The sequence below is a fragment of the Elephantulus edwardii genome, unplaced genomic scaffold, assembly GCF_000299155.1.
Source record: "Elephantulus edwardii isolate Elephantulus edwardi_28Jun2011 unplaced genomic scaffold, EleEdw1.0 scaffold00044, whole genome shotgun sequence".
NCBI lineage: Eukaryota > Metazoa > Chordata > Mammalia > Macroscelidea > Macroscelididae > Elephantulus > Elephantulus edwardii.
In genome coordinates, this window is record NW_006399794.1 from 8,233,682 (window position 1) to 8,254,990 (window position 21,309).

At 38.2% G+C, this 21,309-nt stretch overlaps 1 pseudogene; it reads left to right on the forward strand.

The window, feature by feature from the left end:
- Positions 1-363: 363 nt before the first annotated feature.
- On the forward strand, positions 364-20,313 carry LOC102853010 (annotated as a pseudogene).
- Positions 20,314-21,309: the final 996 nt, after the last annotated feature.

A 21,309-nucleotide genomic window follows, 5' to 3' on the forward strand; every position in this document is an offset into this window, starting at 1 on the left:
ATGAAGAGAGCAAAATGTCAGCAGAGAAAGAAAAAAAAAAACAAAATGGATGTCAGAAGAGATCCTGAAAGTTGCAGTGTTGAGAAGCCAAAGCAAAAACAAGAGATGCTGAAGTAAAAGCTAAACAGGTGATTTCAAAGGGTAGCTTGAGAACACTAAGCAAACTATTATAATGGAATGTGCAAGAACTGGAGGATAAAAAGGGAAGAACTCAGTATTTTTCAAGCTGAAAGAACTGAAGGATTTGAGCCTCTAGTTGAAATACTTAGAGATGCTACAGGGAAAACCTTAAATGATCCAGGAAGCATAAAAAGAAGACAGAGGGAATATACAGAATCACTGTACCAAAAATAGTTGGCTGACATGGAAATACTTCAGGAAGTAACGTACGATCAAGAGCCATTGGTAAGGAAGGAAGATGTTCAAGCTGCACGGAAGGAATTAGCAAAAAATAAGGCCCCAGGAATCCATGGGATACCACCTGAAATGTTTTGAATTACAGATGCTGTCCTATATGTGTTTACCAGTCTATTTCAGGAAACTTGGAAGATAGCTGCTTGGCCAACTGACTAGAAAAGATCCATATTTGTTCCCATTCCCTAGAAAGGTGATCCAACAGGTTGTGGAAATTATTCAGTAATATCATTAATATTACAAATGCAAGCAAAATACTGCTGAAGATCATTCAAAGATGGCTAGGACAGCACATAGAGAGAGTTGCCAGAAGTCCAAGCGGTACTTAGAAGAGGCATGAGGGATATCATTGCTGCTGTTAGATGGATCCTGGCTGAAATAAAAGAATACCAGAATGTTTATTTGTGCTTCATTAATTATGTAAAGATACTTGATTGTGTGGATCATAATGAATTATCCCAGTCACTGAGTCAATCCGTCATCTCATCCAGGGTCTTCCTCTCCTGTGCTCCCTCCACACTTCCAAGCATGATGTCCTTCTCCAAGGACTGGTTCCCCCTGGCAAAATGTCCAAAGTATGTATGACAAAGCTTCAGAATCCTTGCCTCCAGAGAGTAGTTTGGTTTCACCCTCTCTAGGTCAGACCTGTTTGTTTCTCCTGGAAGTCCATGGTTATGTTCAATACTCTTCTCTAGTACCATAACTCAAAGGTATCAATTTTCCTTCTGCCTTCTGTAGTCATTGTCCAGCTTTCTTATGCATAACAAGTAATTGTAAAGACCATGACCTATATCAGGTGCACCTCAGTCTCCAGACTGACATCGTTACTATTTAGCACTTTGGAGAAGTCCTGACAGCAGATATCCCTAATGCAATTCATCTTTTGATTTCCTGATTGCTGGTACTAAGAGTGTTTATTGTGGCACCAAAAAATTGGAAATTGTCAACAATCTCAATCTCTGTTGATCGTGAAACTCCAGTTGGCCCAGTGGTGAGAATCTTTGTTTTCTTGATGTTGAGCTTCAATCCATATTGAAAACTACAATCCTTGACCTTCTGCAGCAAAAGCTGTCCTCCTCAGTTTCATCAAGTAAGATTGTGTCATCTATGTAATGCAAGTTGTTGATGAATTTTCTTCCAGTCCTGATACCACATTCCTCCTCATATAGTCTGGTCTCTTGAATAATCTGTTCTGCATATAGATCAAAAAGGTATGGAGACAGGACACATACCTGACACATGCCTTTCCTGATCTTGAACCATGCAGTGTTTCCTTGCTGTGTTCTGACTACTGCTTCCTCAAATTAACTACAATTAAGTGTTCTGGGATTCCTGTTCTTCTCAAGGTTAGTCACAATATGTTGTGATCCACACAGTCAAATGCCTTTGCATAGTCAAAGAAACTCAGATAGATATTCGTCTAGTACTCTCTGCTTTCGTCTAAGATCCATTTAACATTAGCTATGATGTCCCTAGTGTCATGGCTTCTTCTAAACCAAGCTTGCATATTTGGCAGTTTGCTGCTGCTATACTGTTGAAGTTGGTTTTCAATGATCTTCAGAAGGATCTTGCTTTTGTGTGATATTAGTAATATTGTTTTATAATTTCCATACTCTCTTCAGGTCACCTCTGTTTAGAATGGGAATAAATATAGATCTCTTCAAATCACTACATTGTTTAAAATTAATAAAGGTGTGTGTAAGGGTTATATCCTTTCTTCATACATTTTTATCTGTATGCTGATTAAATAATCTGAAAAACAGGACTCTGAGAAAGAATGTGGTATCAAGGTTGGAGGAAGTCTTCTCAATAACCTTCATTATGCAGAAGATTCAACGTGCTTGCTGAAAGTGAGAAGGACCTTAAGTGCTTGCTGCAGATGATCAAACACTGCAGCCTTCAATATGGATTACATCTCAATGTCAAGAAAACAAAAATTCTCACTACTGGACCAACAGGCAACATCATAATAAATGGAGACAAGATTGAAATTGTCAAGTAAGACTATATCTTGCTTGGATCCGCAATCAGTACTCTTGGTACCAGAAGTCAGGACAACAAGAGATGGACTGCACTTGGAAAGTCTGTAGTTAGGAATCTCTCAAAATTATTGAGGAGCAATGATGTTAGTTTGAGGACTAACGGACACCTGATCCAGGCTATGATCTTTTCCGTCACTTGTTATGCATCTGAGAAGTAGATAATAAGGTTGATAGAAAAAGAATTGATGCCTTTAAGCTGTTGCGTTGGAGAAAAGTACCGCATATCCCATGCACAACCAAAAGAATAATCAGATATTTCTTGGAGAAGGTACAGCCAGAGTACCTCTTGTAAGCAAAGATGATTGAGCTTTTTTTAATATACTTTGAACATGTTGCTAGGAGAGGCTGTTACTTGGACATCAGGCTTGGAAAGGTGGTAGGATGGTGAAGGAGAGGAAGACCCTCAACCAGGTAGACTGACACAGTGACTGCAACAAAGGCTCAAGTGTATTTGAAATTGTGAGGATGGCACAGGATAGGACCAAGTTCAGATCTGTTTTTCATAGTTTTGTTAAGAATCATACTCAACTCGACAGCACCTAACAATAACTGGCTATTCTGAGTCTATTCCTTGGAAAGGGACTTTTGCTTAGAGAGGTGGAGTATCAGTGAAAGAAAGGAAGATCCCAAAGAGATGAATTGATGCAGTGACTGCAGCAATGGGCTGAAGTGTGTCAGAGATGTTGAAGATGACACAGGAGAGGGCAGGGTTCAGATTTTATGTTTATAGGGTCATGACTCATACTTCACCCAATGACACCTAACAACAAGAACAATAGTGCCAAGATGTTGATTGTGGGTCTAAGCAAGATGACGTCATTGACAATTTCAATCTTTTCTTCATCTGTCTTGTTACTGTCTGCTGACCCAATGGTGAAGATTTTTATCTTCTTAATTTTGAGATAGAATCCATATTGAAGGCTGTAGTCCTTGATCTTTGGCAGCAAATGCTTCAAGTCCTCACTTTTCAGCAAGAAAGGTTGTGTAATATACACAACACAGGTTGTTGAGTCTTCTTCTGACCCTAATGCCACATTCCTCTTTGAGAGAGTAACGATTCTTATTTAGACCAAAGCTGAACACAGTTACTCAAAAGAAATAGCGTAAAATTTAAATTTCAGGTGCAAGGTTAAATTTCATGATTGTGAAATTTAATTTCAACTCTTGTTATCTATAATCTCATGTCCTTTAGAGTAATAATATGAAAACTCATTTTCTGGAGCTTGCAGAGGAGAACATTATGGATGAGGGAGCATTATTGGCTCTGATATCTTTTCACAAGGTGCAATGTTCTAGACTAAGCATGAAATCAGTATTAAAGACTCTTCTACATATTTTGTCTTGATGAGAATTTATTCCTACTTTTGTAAGACATTGACTTTTGAACTTGAAATATCTTTGATGTCAGAACTAAACGTGTAATTAAGATGTTATTTCAGGCTAATCCAGTTTAAACTTCCTAGAGTTGTTCTCATTTTGCTTCACACTTGACCACGTGTCTTAATACTCCAGAAGTTGTCATAATAAAATATCAGAAACAGAGCAGCTTTAAAGAACTGAATTTATTTTTTTCTCAGTCTAGATACTATTCGAATTGGGTTCTTGGCTGCATTTATTCTTTTTGTGACTCTCTCATGGTATTTATTTCATATATATGTATCTGCTTCTACATCACATATTGTCCACCCTAAGTGTCTGTGTCTGTGTGTTTGCAGTCCCTTTATTATGTACTACTCAAAGGGATTATAGCTAAGATCCATCCTACTTCCGTATATCTCATTAACATAACTGGAGTTTGCCTCAATATAGCTTTTCTAGTGAGGATGAAGGAGGAAAATCAGGAAATTAAGGAGCTGAACAGAAGATTTCAAAAGGCAGCTTGTAAGGATAAAGCAAAGTATTATGATGAAATGTGCAAAGAGCTGGAGTCAGAAAATCAAAAGGAATGAACTTACTCTGCATTTTTTAAGCTGAAGAAACTGAAGAACAGCTTCAATCCTCGAGTTGCAATATTTAAGGATGTTATGGGGAGTTATTGAATGACCAGGAAGCATCAAAAGAAGATTGAAGGAGTACATAGAGTCACTGTACCAAGAGGAATTGGCTAACACAGAACAAATTAATTAAACATGCTTCTTGTCTCTATACCTTTTCAACCTATGTGCTGAACAAACAGATCATTTAGGAGGCTGGACTTTATTAGGAGAAATGTGGCATTAAGATTTGAGGAAGACTCATCAACAATCTGTATTATGCAAATGACACAGATTGAAATTGTTAACAATTTCCGTTTACTCGGCTCTACAATCAATACTCTTGACACCAATAGTCAGAAAATCAAAAGATTAATTGTATTAGGAAAATTAGTTGCCAGAGACCTCTCCAGAGTGCTAAAGAGCAATGATGTCAATCTAGAGATTAAGGTATGCCTGATCCAAGCCATGGTTTTTGCAATTATTCACTATGCACCAGAGAGCTAGACAATGAACAACAGAAGAATCAATGTCTTTGAGTTATGGTATTGGAGAAGAGTGTTGAACATACCACAAACTGCCAACAGAACAAACAGGTTTGTCCTAGAGAGACTTGAGACCAATTTGTTCCTTAGAGGCAAGGATTTTGAAGCTCCATATGACATACTTTGGGCATATTACTAGCAAGGGCCAGGCCAATCTTTGGAGAATGACATGATGCTACAGAGCACGGAGGAAGACCTAGGAGGAGATGGATTGACACAGTAAAGGTGGCAGAATCAGAAACCATAAGATCAAGATAGTGCAGGGTTCAGAGGTATTGTACACAGGGTCACTATGCGTTGCAACCAACTAACATAATATAACATAACAGCAGTTTGGATCACTAACTATGGAAGTGTGGGACTATGCAAGTGAGGATGTTGACCTATCCATAGAGGGATTGGCTATCTACTATTCCACAAGGGGATTGGTGGGTTTCAGCAGTTGACAAGAAGGTTGGCTAGTTTAGCCAATTAATTGAACAGCTCTAGCTACAGACATATCTTCCCCCCAACAGAAGAGGAACAAATTATTTCCCCAGTTGGAGGAGAGAGACCTTTCCTACCCTAATGAAGAAGCAGGGAAATGAAAATGTAGGCCATGTTTTGGGATGGCAGCAGCAGCAATGGCTGAACTGGAGAAATTATGTGAGATAGGACTTTGTGTGTGTGGAGAGCCAATAGTGGTAGGATTGAGAACTTTGTTGGACAATTGGGTGGAGACCTAATATTGGCAGGATTGAAAACTTTGGAACACATAGAACCACGAGGGTTGAGGCTGAGATGACTGCATGCACATTTTGGGAGCTGTCTTGACTGTGTTGTGTTATTAATCTGAATTATAATCTTTTGACTTCCCCAGTATGTTTCTGTGTGGTCTGTGAGCTATCATTCTGGGTTTTAGACCCACCACTATGTTTGGTTTTAAGATGAGTAGAAAGAGGAATGGAGAGTGAGGAACATGTCTGACATCATAATAATTGGTTTTGTGTTATTGGTGCTGTGGATGGGGACAGTTTCCCTCTGTGAAGTTGATAAAGATCAGATATGAAGCTCCTACATGGTCCTTGCTCTTTTTACAATGACAATATAGGAAAACTGATTACATATTTATAAGTACAAAGATAGACAATTAATAAGGAAGGCTGACAAACTGTTGCCTTTTAATTGTGATATTGGCAAAAAATATTGAACTTACAAGAAACAAATTTGTTTCTGTAGAAGTGTAGCCAGAGTGTTACTTAGAGCCAGAGGTGGTGAAATATGCTTTGGGCATGTTATGAGGAGGAATTAGTCCTTGGAAAAGAGCATCATAATTGGAAAGGTGGAAGGTCAGACAAGAAATGAAATTCTTCAATGAGATAAGTTGATGAAATGACTCTAACAAAGAGTTTAAGTATAGCAGTCATTGTGAGGATTGTGCAGGATCAGGTTAGGTTTCGTTCCATTTTCATGAGTCTATATGAGTTTGAGTCAACAAGATGACACTACATGTTGTTCTGTACCATCAAGTTGAAACTAGTTGAAAGCTGACCCTTCAGTATGTTTTTAGAGACAGTTAACTGCACAGGAGGAGATTTCTCATCTTTCTTCTGTGGAGCAGCTGGTGGATTTGAACTGCATACCTTCATGTTGTGAGTGAAAGCCTTACCAGGAGGCCACCAGATGTTCATTCCATAATATTATAGTAGCTCAATAGACAAAAAGCTCCTCAATCTAGAACTTGAAGCCTTTTATAATCAGGAAATAATAGAAATATTCATCCCCTTGAAATTTCTTCCATATGTTGCAGTTAGAGTAGAGGTTTCACAATTTCTAGAAATGTCTTTCCTTTTCCTGCTTCTTTCTGGAATGACCTAATTTAGAACTGTCTACAAAAATCTTGCTCCTCTTTTAATGATGTTTCCATATTTCTAAAAGTCAGATCTAGAGGAAAGGCCATCACCTCTGTGAGAAAGACTTTCTTCCGACTAGTTTCCTGAGAGCCCCTTTGACATCCTTGTTCCTCAGGCTATAAATGATGGGGTTCAGCATTGGAGTGACTACTGTATAGAACACAGATATCATCTTATCTCTCTCTTTGGTGGTTTTGGAGTTTGGTCGCATATAGGTAAATATTCCTGACCCATAGAAAAGGACAACAACAATAAGGTGGGAGCCACATGTAGAGAAAGCCTTGAGTCTACCCTCTCTAGATTGCATGTGGATCACTGTGGAGATAATGTTCCAGTAAGAGACTAGGATAAGGGAGACAGGAGCTAGAAGGATGACTACTCCCATCGCAAATATGGCCATTTCTGTGCTGTAAGTGTCTGCAGAAGCCAGCTTCAACAGGGCAGGAGGTTCACAAAAATAGTGGTTGATTATGTTCTGACCCTTGTAGGGAAGACAGAAAGTAAAGGTGGTATCCACCAGGGATACAAGAGCTCCACTAGCCCAGGACCCAATGGCCAGTTGGAGACACACCTGCTGGGTCATGATGGTGGAGTAATGCAGGGGCTTGCAGACAGCTACATAACGGTCATAGGACATCACAGCCAGCAGGGCACACTCTGTGCACCCAACTAGAAGGAAGACAATTATCTGTGCCATACACCCCAAAAAGGAAATGATCTTTTTTCTTACGAGGAGGTGGATCAACATTTGAGGTACAATGCTAGTAGAGAAACAGAGATCTGCAAAAGAGAGATTTCTAAGAAAAAAGTACATGGGGGTGTGAAGGCGAGAATCCATATGGATAAGAATGATGATGAGCAAATTTCCAAGCACCGTCAATAGATAAACAGTGAAAAAGAGGAAAAACAGGAGAAATTGAGTGTGTAAGTCCTGTGAAAGGCCCAGGAAGATAAATTCGGTTACAAATGTTTTATTTTCTTCTCCCATTGATGTTTATTCCTTGTTACCTGTTTGGACAAACAAAAAGATCAAATTTTATAAAAAAGGTATATGCTTAAAGTGATAGCAAATGGAATATTTGTAAATTTTTACTATCCTACTTGTTTTAACTGTTAATAATTGAAATATTTCTTATTTTATAAGTTGGTTGCAATCAAACTTCATTTTCTTTTATTTTTTACAAATCCTTTCTCTCCAATGCTGAATCTTTGATAAAAATATGACATTGTTTAAACCTTCTTGATTATCTCAAATATTAAGATATTAAAGTTCATGTGACTATTTAGTAATGGATATTATCAATATTGATATGGTTAGGTTCCAAAGACCTATATCATTATGTATTAATTTGTTTTATGAAAAAATGGAGAATGGCCATATCAAATCACAAAATTGAGGATGACTACATCTCTACAGAACTAGCAGATCACAGCATCACATACCTGCCAAATCATATCCTTACATAAGTGCCAAACCACTCAGAATCATGGTGCAGCCAACCTAACACATGACCTTGACCATCACAGCCAGTTTTAGTCATCTTGCCTCTTTGCATTATTTTAGTACCAGACATATCATTAATGCATAAAATAGTTGGATAGTAGGGTTTTTTTACTGTTATTATAAATGTGAAATATTTAAGAATGTTGTCGTTTTATGCCATTGAGTCAAAACTAATTAATAATTGATCCTCCAGTGGGTTTTCAGAGGCAATAAACTGCATGGGAATAAATGGACCAACTTTATCCTGTGGAACAGTTAGTGGATTTGAACCTAGTATCTTTAAGTTGGCAACACATCTCCTTATCCATGAGGCCATCAGAGTCTTTGTTAGATAATAAAATGCCATAAGTCAGGAGCCTCTCTATTCATTTTCAGTCAGAACTAACTTATAATTTATCCTCCAGGGAGTTTCCATGACAGTAAATCTCATGAGAAGAGACTGCCAACGATTCTCTTTTGGAGCCAGTGATGAGCTTGAATCACCACAGTGGGGGGCAGCCTTTGGGTTAGCACAAAACTTATGCATTATACCAGTAGAGCTCCCCAAGAGAAGAGTAAATATATGTATATTGCTAGGAGATGACTGGTATACAGTTATAAGAGTCTCCATACATAAAATTACACTATAAATTATTGATAAACACTACATATTTAATTGTATGTTTTAAAATGCAAAATAACAAAATTTTTCTTAAAACATATGTTAAAGACAAGTCTCTGCATCAAAGAGTAATCATTAAAACAAGAACATTAAGTTAAGAGGATACAATAATTTAAAATTGTCCTCATTTATGAAGGGGAGCAAAGCTGATAGACTTAAAAAAAATCCTTTCAGAAACCACTAAGTGACTTCTGGCAAAATGTGAGGCTTGAGCAGATGGTAGATCAGACTCTACTGCTAAGATACCAGAAACCAAAAATGACAAATAGGAATAATAATCTTAGAATTTTGGGTTGCAAGGGAAATTATGAAGAAGTAGTTTAAACCCTATAATGTTACTAAGAAAGAAAATGAAATAAAAATTATAGAAAAGAAGTGAGGAAAGTGGTTATTATTACATTGTGGGTGTTGTAATTAATGTTATAAAGAAAAAAATGTTATGAATTACTGAATGTAAAACCAATATGCTTTGAAAACCTTCTCTCAAATCACAATAAAAGAAGAAAATTAGTAAAAAAGATAATACAAAGGAAAAGATGTTTAGAAATTACAACATAAATTCAAAGGTCATTGTAAAGTAGTAATACCATAAACAAAATTAAAAGGCAAAAGATAAACTATGGGCAATATTTGAGAAAGATAAATTCCATATAAAGCATCATGAATATTATAAGAAATAATGATTTATAATGATATAAATTGACTAGAAATGAAAAGCTACTAAATCTAAAGATAAATAAGTGTTCACTAGTATTGTGTTTCAGTAAATACAATGAAAAAAATGAGGGTTTCACTTGGGAAATTAGCTAAGATTTTAATATCAGCAACTATCAAAACAAAAATAAGAAATAGCATTTTTATTAAACATTTTACATCTGCTGTATATACTTTCACTGTGAGTTAGAGTTGACCCAATAACATCTAATGAAAACAATATAAGATTACTTTCTTATAATTACAGTGTGAGATAAATACTAATAACTTTACTGGTAAAGAAACTAAGGCATAGCAAGGTGATGTGTGAGAAGTCTCCCAATTGATATGTGGCAGAACTGAGTTATAGAGTGTGGGAGGTCTGGTGGTGTAGTTGGTAGGGAGTTGTGCTGTTCCCCCAACTCTCCTGTGGTTTGAATCCACCAGTGGCTCCCTGACAGAAAGATGGGCAATCTCCTCTCATGCAATTTACAGTTTCAGAGACCCAATGCAAGGTCTGCTAAGAGTTGTTTTGACTTGACGGCAATAGGTTGAATCATAATAGAATTGTGTGGAGTCAGAACAGACTCATAGCTGACCCTCCAGAGAGTTTTCAGAGGCAGTAAACTGCACCAGAGTGGAGGGCCCATCCTTCTCCAACAGAGCAGCTCATGGATTCAAAGCGCCCTTTGTGATTACAATGCAGAGTGAAAACAAAAGAACAAAACAAACAAGTACAACACTGTGAGTTGGAAAATTGGTGCAAACTCTCTGTGAAAGAATTTCTTAAAAACCAAGAAAAGACTTAAAATTGCCATATGCTTTAACCCAGTTCTTTGTACCATACGTTTGGGGCAAATTTCCTTCTTATTACTGGCTTCTCCCCCAACAAGAGTCATAGTCTGACTTTACAATGTTGGTTAGTTGATGTGTGCTCGGGGGTCTGGCCATTGTGCTATAAAAGTGTCACACGTTTCTATTTGTTTTCTTCTTCACTAGACAGGATTGCTAATAAAAATGAAATTCCCTTTAAGAACTGTGCTTGCTCTCTTGAATCATGCAAGCCTAAATGCAGTCAAATCAATTTGTTACCTTGTAGGATTTCATCTGCTAGAATGTAATATGGATTTAAATTTTATGGAAGGTTAATGCCTTTGAAAAACTTTAGACCAGGCAAACTACCTCCATTTATGATAGTTGGAGTTCTGAACTTGAGGGGCCTTAGAAATTTTCCCAATAAAGTTGTGCCTCATTTTTCATTATTTCTTATTTTCTTGGTAGAACTCTGAAGGGAAGAATGCCTGGGCCTGGAGTAGTATGAGCTCGCAAATCTCCTAGGCTCCATTTTCTCTATTATCCTCAAATTGTAGCTCAATTTTTAAGTAATTAAGAATTAATAAAATTAATGTCAATGAGCATATCAAAAGATACACTCTAAAAATAATTCACAAGCTGTTTTATCATATAATAAAATAATGAAAATAATTTGAATAACCAATATTATCAGTTTAGGTAAATTGTTGCTATTTAAAGGAGCTCTGATGGCTTAGTGGTAATAACCTGCACTGCAGTCCCAGTCATGTGGTTCAAATCCACAAGCTTCACTGCAGATGGGTAATCTCCTCCCCTGTGAGTTGTTCTTAATGTGTCGAGTTGTTTGCAACTCATCCAACCCTATCTATCATAGCTTTGAACCCTGCCGATCCTGAGCTAGTCTCACTGACACACCTAATCCCATTGCCATCTCACCCAGGGTCTTCCTCTCCTGCACTGTCCCTCCACCCTGCCAAGCATGTCATTCTCGAAGGATTGGTCCCTCCTGGCCACGTGCTCAGAGTATGTGAGATAGAGCTTCAAAATCCTATCCATCTATTAGAAACTTGGTCTCACCCTCTCCAAGACAGACCTGTTTGTTCTCCTGACAGTCCATGGTATGTTCAATATTCTTGCCTCTGAAAACCCATTAGAAGGTCTGCTATGAGTTGGTTTCAACTTGACAGCACAGAACAACTTGTAGCATTGAGTATATTGATTGCCCATCTTTCTCCCACAGACCAACACTCTTCTCCAAAGAGTATTCAAAGCACATAACCTTTGGTCTGGCAGGGCAGCTCCTTACTACAAAGCTACCAGAGCTCACTTTAGGTTACTTACATTTCCATATCCTTTAGGTAAATTACATATCCACATAAAGAGCTCTGGTAGCCTAGTGACAAGAAGCTATGCTGCAATCCTGAAGACATGTTTTTCGAGGCCACCAGCTGTTCCATAGGAGAAGGATGGGAAGTGTCCACTTGTGCAATTAACTGCCTCTGAAAAACCACTGAAGGTCAGCTATGGGTCAGTTCCAACTTGACAGTACATAACAACAGCAATATCATTGTGAAATATATAATCATTAAGGTAAAGTTTGTAAAGAATTTCTCCGACATTGAAAATATCTCTTAGATAATGTCAGTGGAAAAATGCAGGATTCAACATTGTATATATGGTATACTTACAAATGTCTGTAACTGGAATAGTAAAAAGGGGAAACAGTATCAACAAAATTTTGGAAAAATATCTATTCCTCTATCTGTATTTAGGACTACAAAAATTAGTAAAATACTCATTCCTATCTGAAGAGCCACTTCCTATCTCACAATTATTTCTGACATTTTACAAGAAATAACTTACCTGTTTTCAAAATCACAGCCACCAAATGTCTATCATTTTCTTATTCCTCTTTGATTGTGTAGGTGCTATTTGAGCTCTGTTCTTTGCTCTGGATCCTACAATAAATGATTGCTATTATAATTTATGATAATTGCTAAGTTATGCAGATGACACAACTCTGCTTGCTGAAACTGAGGAGGACCTCATGCACTTGCTGCAGAGTGTCAAGGACTGCAACCTTCAGTATGGACTGAGGCTCAATGTCAAGAAGACAAAGATTCTCACAACTGGAATAACTGGCAGCATCAGGATGGATGGCGAAGAGATTGAGATTGTTCACAGCTTCAGTTTGCTCGGCTCTATGGTCATCACCAGCCAGGAGATCAAAAAACGTATTTCGATGGGAAAGTCTGCTGTTAGGGACCTCTATAAAGTACTCAAGAGCAACGGTGTGTCTCTGGAGATTAAGGTGTGTCTGATACAGGCCATGGTCTTTGCAATCACGTGTTATGCATCAGAGAGTTGGACAATGACTAAGGAGTATAGAAGGAGAATTGATGCCTTTGAGCTGTGGTGCTGGAGAAGAGTATTGAATGTACCATGGACTGCCAAGAAAACAAACAGATTCGTCCTGGAGAGGATTAAACCAAGCAACTCCTTGGAGGCAAGGATTCTGGGGCTTCGTCTGACATACTTTGAACATGTTGTAAGGAGGGACAGGTCCTTGGAAATGGACATCATCCTTGGGAGGGTGGAGGGACAGCACAGGAGGAGAAGGCCCTCTATGAAGTGGATTGATTCAGTGACTGGGGTAATTGGGATGGGTGTGTCTGAGGCAGTGTGATTGGCACAGGATAGAGCAGGGTTTAGGGCTGTTGTACATAGGGTCACTATGAGTCGCAAGCGACTCGACAGCACATAACAACAACAACAACAACAACAACAACAACAACAACCTATTGGTACCTAAAAAAGGTGATTTTGTTAACTCCTTGGAGACCAATGTTAACTTTTCCCAAATGTACAGAAACTATTAAAAGGAAAACTTCCTAAAATTTTAAGATATTGGCCATAAGTATTGGGATTATTGTGGGTGTTTTCCCCTCCCTTTCTAATTTAAAAGGCTTTCCATTTAAAAGTCTGTATAGTAACAAAAGCATGTATTAAAAATAAGAACATCTTAGCATCATTTAGTTGAAGATATTCTAAAGTAAATACTTTTATTCTTTTACTTTTAGCCTACATAAAGAACTGGAATCATACCAACGATTCCAAATATACAACTGGGTAAAATATATGAAACCAATTTTTCAAACACTGGGTACCGGGCTCAGGTGAACTTCATGATCACTCTAGTTGGAAGCTGAGAACGTAGCGGACTTGTTGAGCTGTGAAGACAGAGATCTCTGATTAGTACTTCCAAAACACATGGAAATAGTGGGCAAGTCCCCAAAACAGGAACGGCACAGTCTCTGTTGTATGCATACACATAAATCTGCTGAAGAACAGCTACTTAGGAGCTCATGTAAAGCTGAGAGATTTAAAAATTCCAACCAGCCAGATTGGAGAGCCTTAGCTGAACTGTCAAGTCACTCCAGAGAGGACAAGCTTTCAGAGTAAGGCTGTGAAGAACTGTTGTTATGTGCCGTCGAGTCGTTTGCGACTCATAGCGACCCTATGTACAACAGCCCTAAACCCTGCTCTATCCTGTGCCATAAAGGTATTGTAATCCTGAGAACAACCATTAGGACATAAAACAAGTTTCACAGCTAAAAATCTAATAGGAAATATAAAATGGAATAATTTTATGTTAAGTAATAAATACAATTAAACCTATCATCTTGATATGCTTTTCTATTTCCCAAATATGCTTTTCTTCCTTCCATTTTCCTTTTGTTTTCTTTTGAATTAATACACACTCTGTTGAGTTAAAAAATGTAGGCTGCAAAATAACCATGTATGAATTTGGTATTGTATTTGCATATGTGGAGAGTGAGGAGAGAGCGAGCTCGCCATAATTCCATTAAATTACAACTTCACCACATTGATAAACTATTAACACACAATAGCAAGTCAGGCAAAGACTACATATTTAAAGAATGCTTATCTTTCTACATCTTTGTTTAATAAATTTTTTAATTGTGATTTTAATGGAAGTTTACAGAAAATTTAGATTTCCATTCATTCACTGTTACACGTTTTTCTCCATACTCCCCCTTCCAGATCACTTTTCTCTTAAAAAAATTCAGTAATTGTTGCACAATTGCCTCCCTCTCCCACACCCCATTTCTCCAGAAGTGAATAAAAGCACCATACGAAAGTAAATGATAATCTTTCCCACCACCCTACTTTACCCCACCTGATGCCAGTTCAAACCCAGTACTTGAGATCCTACAGACAAGGCTCCTTAGCCTCCGTCACACTCTCACCTGAGGGCAGTGGCAAGGCAAGCACAGGGCTGTAGTGTCACGAGTAAAGAAGCCAAGGATTGAGTGTGGAAGAGAGCAATTTCTGTAGGCTGTGGACATACACTTAAAGGATGTCCCTGTGTGGACTGGCTTCTGAGTAATGTCCTTCAAAGGGCAATGCAAGAGACATCATATGAGTCTAACCCTATCCACTTTACTTAATTCATAGTTCGAGATCCAATTCTCCCAGGTCTCAGTTCTGAGCAGAGGATTTTCCTTCGAGAAAATATTTACAGATGAGGTCCTGAGAGTGAAATAAACAAAGAATTCCCTGAAGTTTTAACAGCCCTTAACTTTATTACCTTTTTTTACCCTCAGAGACATCCTGGGGTATTCTGACTTTTATTTGAGGTCACACAGTATGATCTACTCATCTAAATAGTCACACTCACCACCACCCCCAAACCTGGAACTTCTTGGCTGAGAACAAAGAAAGCCAGAAAGAGGTTTATTTGATTGTGTGAATCATAAAACAGGAAATATAGCTAACATTGAGAAGAATGAAAGTCCCAGAGCAATTAGTGGTGCTCACGTGAAACCTATCCACAGACTAAGAAGACCAAATAGAGCGAAGAAACATTGCATGGTTTAAAATCAGGAAATGTTTGTATCATGTTTATATCCTTTCTCCATACCTTTTCAATCTGTATGCTGAACAAATAATTTGAAAATAAATTAAAGTTGTCAATGATTTCTTTTTAGTTGTATACACAATTAGTACCCATGGTAGAATCAATCAGGTAATCAAAAGATATGCTGCATTGGGAAAATCTGTGGTCAAGGATCTCGCTAAAGTGTTAAAAAACAGGGAAGTCAGTTTAAAGGTATATATGATCCAAATAATGATATTTTCATTTTCTTACCATGCTTCTGAAAGTTGGACAGGGAGTAAATATGACAGGAGAATTAATGCCTTCAAATTGGTGCTGGAGAAGAGAGCTGAATATCCCACTGTCAAAAAAGAACAAACAAGTCTGTCTTGGAGGAGGGGCAACCAGGGTGCTCCTTAGAGGCAAGAATGGTGAAACTTCACCTCACATAATTTAGGAGACTAGCATGTTGCCAGGAAGGGGCAGTCTTTCAAAAAAGACATCATGTTGTGACACATGGATGGTCAGAGAAGACGACCAACACCTTCAATAGACGGACTGACTCAATGACTGTCACAATGGCCATGAGCAGATCAGAGATCATGAAGATCTTTTAGCAAGATTTAGATCTTTTGTTCATAGGGAAATTATGGGTTGATGTTGACTTGATGATACGTGATAACTTTCAAGGCTTATGTTCATATCACTAAAGGTGGATATATTTTCACAAGTTATCAATTTTATACTTTTCTTATACAGTAATTAAAGAGAAATAGAGATAGGCAGATATTGTATCTTCAGGAAAGTAATTTTCTAAGTAAGTATTTGTAAGTAATTGTATCAGGACTTGCATATTCTATTTTGAATTATAATAATTTGGTACCATGGGGACAACTTAAGTGACAGAATTTAATTTGGTGGTGGTTTTGTTGTGAATTTGAATTGGAATTAACTCATATCTGACCCTCCAGTGGGTATTCAGAGGCTGCAAATTGCATAGGAAGAGATTGTCTATCTGTATATTGTTGTAACGTGCCATCAACTCATAGCAACTCTATGTACAACAGCTCTGAACCCTTCTCTACCCTGAACCAATTTGATCATCTCTGACACACCTATCCCCCTTACACCAGTCACTGAATCAATCCATCTCATCCAATCTCTTCCTCTCTTGTGCTGTCCCTCTACCCTTCCAAGTATGACATCCTCTCCAAGGACTGGTCCTTCCTTGCAACATGCCCAAAGTATGTCAGATGAAGCTTCAAAATCCTTGCTTCCAAAGAGTAGTCTGATTTCATCCTTTCAAGGATAGACATTGTTCCCCTAGCAGTTAATGGTGTTTTCAATACTCTTCTTCAGCACCACAACTCAACGGTGTCAATTATCTTTCTGTCATTTATAGTCATTGTCTAGCTTTCTGACACATAACAAGCAATTGTAAAGACTATGATCTAGATCAGGCTCACCTTAGTAGTATCCAGACTTAGGTCGTTGCTCTATAGCACTCTGGAGAGGTCCCTGACAGCAGAGTTCCCTAATGCAATTCATCTTTCGATTTCCCGGCTGCTAGTACCAAGAATGTTGACTGTGGAGCCAAGCAAAAAAGCTGTTAAGTCTCCAATCTCTTCTCTATCATAATGCTGCCGATTGGCCCTGTGGTGAGAATCTTTGTTTTCTTGATGTTGAGCTTCAGTCTATATTGAAGGCTGCGGTCTTTGACCTTCTGCAGAAAAGTATGTGACTAGAGCTCCTTCAATTTGGTAAAAGGAATTCTGAATGTGTTGAAACTTTCACAGGATTTGAAGTCAAAGCTTTTCTTTTATGGTGATTATTCAGTCAAGGGACTTTTTCATAGGAAGATATTTCAATTTTTAAAATAGAAATGTATATTTTTTTTCATGAAAATGGCACTCTTTCTATAATTTTATCAAGGGAGAAGCTACACTGCAATCCCAAATGCATGTGGTTCAAATCTAACCAAGCTAATCTGCAGGAAAAGGATGGATAATCTTGTCCCATACAATTTACTCCTCCAAACCCACTGGAAATCAGCTATGGATTCCTACCTGATGGCAAACAATAACAACAGCCACTCTGATCAAAAGGAGCCCTGGTGGCAAAGCGCGTTTGTTGTTGCTAGCTGAAAGAATAGCGATTCAAATCCACCTGATACTCTGTGGGAGAAGTACAGAGCAGTCTGTTTTATAGATTTACAGCCTTGAAAACCATAAAGGACATTTCTACCCAGTCCTATAGGATTATTATCAGCTGAGTTGGAATCACCTAATAGCAGTGGGTTTGGGCTCTGATCTAAGTGACTGTAGTAAGTCTTGGACCAATCTGATGAGGTATAGCCTTCAGAATTGGTCCTTAAGCATAGCCAGAGAGCTCTGGTGGCTTGGTGGTAAGGAGTTGCACTGCCAATGCAAAAGTAAGTAGTTCGAATTCACTAGCTGCTCAGAAGGAGAAAGCTATGCATTTTCTTGTGCTAATTACTGCCTCTGAAAACCTGCTGGAGAGTCAGCTGTGGGTTTATTCCAACTCGATGGTACACAACAAAGATATGTCTTCAAATCTGGCCTGTAACCACTCCTTTAGGTCACCTATAGTGTCATTGTGCACTGGCAAGTTGGAACTGACCCATAGTTGACCATCTAATGGGTTTTCAGAGGCAGTAAATCTCACTAGAGGAGATGGTCTTTCTCTCACTGAACAGCTAGTGGATTCAAACTGTGCCTTTGGGCTGGCAGTGCAGTTCCTTACCACTAGGCTACCAGATCTCTTAGATTACCTATAGTCAGGCCTTTAAGATGAACAAAAATACCCATGAATACTGTGCATCTCAGAACATACAAGATCAAAAGGGCGGCATTTGCTCCAAGACAAAGTTCAGAAGGAAGGAATGAGCAGGAAAACTGCCTATGAATGGAAATGAGCCAAAGGTGGAAGTGGGAAAAGCAATATTATACTAAGGGGACTGAAACATCACAGAACGTATATACATTTCTGCATGTAAAGTCAGTTTGCTAAGCAAACTTTCACCTAAGCTACAACAAATTGTTCAACAAGACAAAATAAAATACAGGGATTTTATACTTAAATAAAAAATAAAGCCATATTACAAGACCAAATGATTTATGAGAAAAACAATAGAAGAACTGAATTATCAGGTGATTATATAGTTAGACATTATTCAAAGAACTTCTCTGAAGCAATCAGTTCTACAATTATTTACAATGTTATCTTTCATGTAAATTAAATTATATTAAGTTTATTGGCCTTGTTCCTGGGTTTATAACATTTGTAGTTTAGTTTTGACTTTATAGAATATAAAAAAATAAGACTTCTTAAAAAAGAAATGGCTTATGTTTCATGATTCAAATATGCCATGATTTCTTTTACCACATTCATATTAATGAACATTTGGATTATTTATAATATACATTTAAAAATGCCACAATGATAACAACAGATAATGCAAGCTATTCAAACAAGAAGGGCAGACCTATGGCTTCTTCCTGAGAATTGATGACACTGATGGCCACTTGGTTCAGGTGGTTGAGAAGGGTAGTCCAGCTGAAAATGCTGGCCTCCAGTATGGAGACAGAGTTCTTAGAATCAGTGATGTCTTTGTGGAGAAGGAAGAACTTACGCAGGTTGTGGATCTGATCAGAAAGAGTAGGAGTTCAGGGCCTTTGTTAGGGGTTCCCCCCCCTTTTTTATTGTGATTTTAATGAAAGTTTTCAAAAAAGTTGGATTTTAATTCATTCGTTGTTGCATATTTCTCTTCCTACCTCCCCATTTCACATAAAAAAAAATTCATTCATAGTTGCATACTTTCCTCCTTCACGCACGGCCCAGTCCTCTTTGATGTGCACCTCTTATTCTGGACTGTGGTTACACGGATAATGCCTAATCATATATTTCTTTTAAGCTGTTTTTTCTTTTATGTTCCAATGCAGTATTTATTATTTTTCCCCTTGGAATTCCTATGAGAAAGCCATTAAGAATGAAGTAGACTTGAAGGAGTAGGGTCAAAGTCAGGAGCTAGATTTGAGTTATAATGAGGCACCTCTGGTGAAGAATGGTAGGACAGACACTTGGACTGGGCCTCAGCTGTGCTACCTGGTGAAGGTAGGGAACAACTATGGCTTCTTTCTGAAAACTATCAAAAGTCAAAAGGGAGTATACATGCCTGATACAAGACCTCAAGGTGTGGCTAGGAAATGTGGTGTCCTAGCTGATGATCTTTTGATGGAAGTGAATGGAGAAAATGCCAGCCGTGAAGAAGTGGTTGAAAAGTTAGGAAGTTATAAAGTTAGGAAGCTATGTTATATTCCTACTGGAAGACAAGGAAACTGAGGAACTCTCTAATGAGAAAAAAAAATACCATTTAAGAGAGAAACCACTAGTTTGAAACTGCTCCTATACCAGTCCCCATTGTTGTTAAGTGCTGTCAAATTCCCTGTGACTCATAGTGACCCTATGGCCCATCCTGAGCCAATCTCACAGTCTCTGATACACCTGTCCCTGTTACCCCAGTCACTGTGTATTTCTGCTATCAAAGTAAAAAATTGCTTAATAGGAGCCTACCACAACTACTTCTACTCCTCTAGAAGCCCAGAGCTTAGATCTTGCAGAGGAAGTGCATCATAAGCCTAAACTCTGCATGCCAGTTGAAGGTGAATATGGCTATGGCTTTCACTTAAGTGCAATTCAGGATCTGCCAGGCTCATTCACCAAAAAAGTGCAAATAGGCAGCCCTGCTGACCTGGGTTGCCTGGAAGATGAGGATATCAACATTGAGGTGAACAGGGTGAATATGAATAGGTGGTGGACAGAATCCAAAGCATTGGAAAGAATGTTATACTCTTAGTCTGTGGAGAGGTGGCCTATGACCATTTCAGGCTAAGAGAGTCCCTATCGTTTCTTCCATGGCTGATCCACTGGATGGATGCTGTCTCAGATTCTAAAGAAGAAACACTGATAGAGTCAGAGCTCAAATCTCAGATGCCGAAAGAATGAGCCCACAGTACAAGCTATCATTCTTCTTCCAATTCAGAAGACACAGTAATGTGAGAAGAACAAATGATGGCATTAGCCAGTAGCTGCTTCTAGTATTTAATGGGAATCTACTCTCAAGGAATGTGCTGCCACTCTGTCTGTCAGAGAACTCGTGGGAAACCAGTTCTTGTGTGATTGTCTTCTGTTGTCATTTGCATAAGGGGCAACTATTTCAGAATGATATTTATGCTCAACTTAGAAAAATTTGAGACAGGAGTCTGTTGCAGACTGAGGGTCCCAAATAATGGAATAAGTTTGTAATTATTAATAATGAGACAGCCAGCCAGGAATGATATAGAGCAGAGAGCATAAAACGGGCCCAGCAGTTCTCGACTGAAGACCCCAAGTCATGTTTCTCTGCGTACTTATTGATAATCTGGAGAAGCAAATAATAAAAGGAATTCCTTGTAAATGAAGCTGAATTTTTCTCTTTTGTCAACCTAATGCTCTAGCACAGGAATTATTTCACAAGAAATAACACTCCCTCTGTAGGGGGGTCTTACCTGTCTCCTGTCTGCAGTGAACAAACAATTAATTTTCTGGGATCTGCCACAAGAGAAATCCTAATTTATAAATCTGTAATTCCTTCAATTCCTGAACAAGGGTTTTCATATAATATTTGGTATAGAGTTTGGCTTCCCATAGGAGTCAAACTTCTTTTGTGATCTTTCAAGTTTCAGTGCAAATTATGTTCCCTTTAGGATGATACTTCTCATGGCTATAGGCTCCTTAAGCACCAAAATTAATTTATAAATCAATATATGTGAAAGCTAATTAAAATCTCTGAGCAGATAAGCCTTATTAAAAT